The sequence below is a fragment of the Schistocerca gregaria genome, unplaced genomic scaffold (genome assembly GCF_023897955.1).
Source record: "Schistocerca gregaria isolate iqSchGreg1 unplaced genomic scaffold, iqSchGreg1.2 ptg000670l, whole genome shotgun sequence".
Taxonomy (NCBI): domain Eukaryota; kingdom Metazoa; phylum Arthropoda; class Insecta; order Orthoptera; family Acrididae; genus Schistocerca; species Schistocerca gregaria.
The window spans coordinates 217501-222500 of NW_026062053.1; positions in this window are offsets into that span (position 1 = coordinate 217501).

Sequence of the window (5000 nt, forward strand, 5' to 3'; positions counted from 1 at the left end):
GTAAGTTCGTCGTGGGCGCTGGCCGGCAGGCCGCGAGACGTGACGCCCGGCGGCAAAGAGTGCTCCTCTGAGGATATAGATGTTCCGTTCCGCCGCACAATGGTGACGGTGACCGCTGCCTGCGGTGGCAACGCTGGGCACAGTCGATACTCGCCGTGTGGTGGAAGGTAAACATTATGCGGTACATCAGTACTTTCCTAATAGTTCGGTCGTCTCACGGCACTGCTTAGTAAATGATGCAAGGCCAAATATAGATGATTTATGCGAATGTCCCTATACGTGCTGTAAGACTGGGCACACAACGTGAATCGCACGTCAGCCAGACACTCGAACATGCACCACTCTCGGCCTGCAACGGAGACACACAATACGTAAACATCTGGAATGCGACAATGTCGAGTGCATCCTCTCTGCCACATTGCACCGTCGACACTATGATAACCAGAGCAGTAGGTCCACCTATAAAAGCACAATACCCCACTCCTCCGACAACTACCATTGCTCAGATAAATCAACACCACCAACACACATCCTACACAGAGGGGCACCAAATATCATCCCCCGCCCTCGTGTTATACCACATGAAAAATTGCAGAAGTGAGAGACACACATCCGCCAGCCTCTTGCTACAAGCATCGAACCGACGTGACGTATCTGACGGTGACTCAGGCATCCGTGTACTGCCACCACTATCCACCCCCCCCCCCCTCTCTCTCTGCCCCCTTCCCACACAATACCAAATTTAACCAACTTTATCGCTTAACCTAACTGTGGCTGTACCAGTTTATCGCTTAACCTAACTGTGGCTGTACCAGTTTATCGCTTAACCTAACTGTGGCTGTACCAGTTTATCGCTTAACCTAACTGTGGCTGTACCAGTTTATCGCTTAACCTAACTGTGGCTGTACCAGTTTATCGCTTAACCTAACTGTGGCTGTACCAGTTTATCGCTTAACCTAACTGTGGCTGTACCAGTTTATCGCTTAACCTAACTGTGGCTGTACCAGTTTATCGCTTAACCTAACTGTGGCTGTACCAGTTTATCGCTTAACCTAACTGTGGCTGTACCAGTTTATCGCTTAACCTAACTGTGGCTGTACCAGTTTATCGCTTAACCTAACTGTGGCTGTACCAGTTTATCGCTTAACCTAACTGTGGCTGTACCAGTTTATCGCTTAACCTAACTGTGGCTGTACCAGTTTATCGCTTAACCTAACTGTGGCTGTACCAGATTATCGCTTAACCTAACTGTGGCTGTACCAGATTATCGCTTAACCTAACTGTGGCTGTACCAGATTATCGCTTAACCTAACTGTGGCTGTACCAGATTATCGCTTAACCTAACTCAATTTGTCCCTTAACCTAACTCAATTTGTCCCTTAACCTAACTCAAGTTGTCCCTTAACCTAACTCAAGTTGTCCCTTAACCTAACTCAAGTTGTCCCTTAACCTAACTCAAGTTGTCCCTTAACCTAACTCAATTTGTCCCTTAACCTAACTCAATTTGTCCCTTAACCTAACTCAAGTTGTCCCTTAACCTAACTCAAGTTGTCCCTTAACCTAACTCAAGTTGTCCCTTAACCTAACTCAAGTTGTCCCTTAACCTAACTCAAGTTGTCCCTTAACCTAACTCAATTTGTCCCTTAACCTAACTCAATTTGTCCCTTAACCTAACTCAATTTGTCCCTTAACCTAACTCAAGTTGTCCCTTAACCTAACTCAAGTTGTCCCTTAACCTAACTCAAGTTGTCCCTTAACCTAACTCAAGTTGTCCCTTAACCTAACTCAAGTTGTCCCTTAACCTAACTCAAGTTGTCCCTTAACCTAACTCAAGTTGTCCCTTAACCTAACTCAAGTTGTCCCTTAACCTAACTCAAGTTGTCCCTTAACCTAACTCAAGTTGTCCCTTAACCTAACTCAAGTTGTCCCTTAACCTAACTCAAGTTGTCCCTTAACCTAACTCAATTTGTCCCTTAACCTAACTCAATTTGTCCCTTAACCTAACTCAAGTTGTCCCTTAACCTAACTCAATTTGTCCCTTAACCTAACTCAATTTGTCCCTTAACCTAACTCAAGTTGTCCCTTAACCTAACTCAAGTTGTCCCTTAACCTAACTCAAGTTGTCCCTTAACCTAACTCAAGTTGTCCCTTAACCTAACTCAAGTTGTCCCTTAACCTAACTCAAGTTGTCCCTTAACCTAACTCAAGTTGTCCCTTAACCTAACTCAAGTTGTCCCTTAACCTAACTCAAGTTGTCCCTTAACCTAACTCAAGTTGTCCCTTAACCTAACTCAATTTGTCCCTTAACCTAACTCAAGTTGTCCCTTAACCTAACTCAATTTGTCCCTTAACCTAACTCAATTTGTCCCTTAACCTAACTCAATTTGTCCCTTAACCTAACTCAATTTGTCCCTTAACCTAACTCAATTTGTCCCTTAACCTAACTCAATTTGTCCCTTAACCTAACTCAATTTGTCCCTTAACCTAACTCAATTTGTCCCTTAACCTAACTCAAGTTGTCCCTTAACCTAACTCAAGTTGTCCCTTAACCTAACTCAAGTTGTCCCTTAACCTAACTCAAGTTGTCCCTTAACCTAACTCAAGTTGTCCCTTAACCTAACTCAAGTTGTCCCTTAACCTAACTCAAGTTGTCCCTTAACCTAACTCAAGTTGTCCCTTAACCTAACTCAAGTTGTCCCTTAACCTAACCCACGTTGTCCCTTAACCTAACCCACGTTGTCCCTTAACCTAACCCACGTTGTCCCTTAACCTAACCCACGTTGTCCCTTAACCTAACCCACGTTGTCCCTTAACCTAACCCACGTTGTCCCTTAACCTAACCCACGTTGTCCCTTAACCTAACCCACGTTGTCCCTTAACCTAACCGACGTTGTCCCTTAACCTAACCCACGTTGTCCCTTAACCTAACCCACGTTGTCCCTTAACCTAACCCACGTTGTCCCTTAACCTAACCCACGTTGTCCCTTAACCTAACCCACGTTGTCCCTTAACCTAACCCACGTTGTCCCTTAACCTAACCCACGTTGTCCCTTAACCTAACCCACGTTGTCCCTTAACCTAACCCACGTTGTCCCTTAACCTAACCCACGTTGTCCCTTAACCTAACCCACGTTGTCCCTTAACCTAACCCACGTTGTCCCTTAACCTAACCCACGTTGTCCCTTAACCTAACCCACGTTGTCCCTTAACCTAACCCACGTTGTCCCTTAACCTAACCCACGTTGTCCCTTTGCCTAACATAGTTCACTGCTCGGAATCTCTGGTGTCGTTGTTATCCTCATGTAGATGTCTTGCGAGTGTTGCTTACTTTCCACATATTCCTGCTATCCACTGTCAATTGTACTGCAATAGGACTATATCGCCGACCCCCCCCCTCCCCCCCCTCTGTCCCCCTCTGTCCCCCTCTTTGTGTCTCTGTCCTCTCAAGCTGGTCGGTCTGGCGTTTGAGTGTTAAATGAGCCTCGCAGCTGTTCAGTTGCATTCAGATGTCGACGCCCTCAGTGTACGTCGTGGTATGGTCTGTGTCCATTGTCCGCTGATGTCGTACGCGTAACCCACACGCTGTACCGATCATCGGTCGTTACGTACAGAGTGAAGTAGTGTGATACGTGTGACCGTACGCTGGCTGTGCCCAACGGTGTCGAATCTCAATTTCCATATGTTGTGCTTGATGCTACTTGTCTCGTCTCCCAATAACAGCTAGGTTGCACTGTGGTACGCCGTAGAGGCGTGTGGGAGGAACGTACGAACGCATTGTATGTCACCCTGGGTCGCTGGGGGTGGTGGTGCGGTGAGTCAGGTCAGGTCAGGTCAGCGTGAGCCGTCTGATGTAGTGACGCGTGTATTCCGACTTTGTCGTATTGCCTCACACAAAGTGCTACCCTGGTGGACCGCGTTCCATATCTGGGACATGCCGCAGATGCCGGTTGACAGTGGATCGCGGAAGGTACATCGCATACGTGCGCGGGCCACCTTCCACGTGTTCTCTTCTGCACATGTCGCAGTGTGTATGTGGTCTGATGTAGCGTGTCGTGACACATGACATCCTGGCATGCAAGAATTGTTGAATTCGCAAATGTAGGTGGACATCTACGTTTACTGCCCAAGATACGCAAATGAACTGGAAATCCGTTGTTGAGCGGTTGTTCACGCTGGAGGTGAATCTGTGATGGCGACGATCGGTACAGCTATTAACCGGTTGTTTCAGCGGTACCCGCCACATCCACACGCGTGACTAGGCCCATGTGGGTATGAAGCGATACGCGGCGGTGGCTTGGTGGGACTGTTCCCGGCCGGTGAAGGGGGGCCGCCCGGCGTGTTGGCCGCGCGCTGCGTGGGCGCACGCGCAACAGGCGGCTGGTGGGGGGCGCCGAGTGGCAGGAGCGCCAGCCGACGGGCCCGGCAGGCGGCGCAGCTACGCTGCGGCGCACCCTGCACGCGGCGCCTGGCGGCCAAAGTTGGTTCAGCCGAGCCCGGTGCGAAGCGCGGTGGACATCTGCAGTGTGCTGGTCTGATTGAGGACTGTGTGCGTTGAGGATGCGCCGCCGCCTGGCACTCGGCGCCGCGACGCCGTCTGCTGCTCGGTCGCCCCAGCGGTTCTCGCAGGTGGTTTGTATCGCAGTTGTGCGGACGTGTTGGCGCGTGCGCTGTGCTGGGAGAGTTCGCTTCTGCACCCAAGTGGGGCTTTGCCCTTGTGTGGCGCTGGCGTTGGAGCTGCCGGTCACCATAGGTGGCGCGTGTTGTCTCCCGCCGGCAATGCCACGACAGCACGCTCCCGGGCCTCTGTCGGCAGCGGCAAGCTCAGTTGGGAGCAAGGGTGTTCGCACTAAAACCGTCTACTCGCCTAACTCCGGGCGATTGCGCCTCTCTCGAAACCGACCAAGTACCTAGGACGGCGCTGCGCGCCGCCGGGACCTGAGAGGGTTTCGAGGTGTATCGTGCAGGGGAGCTCGGCCTCCTCCTGTTTGCAGAATAATTGA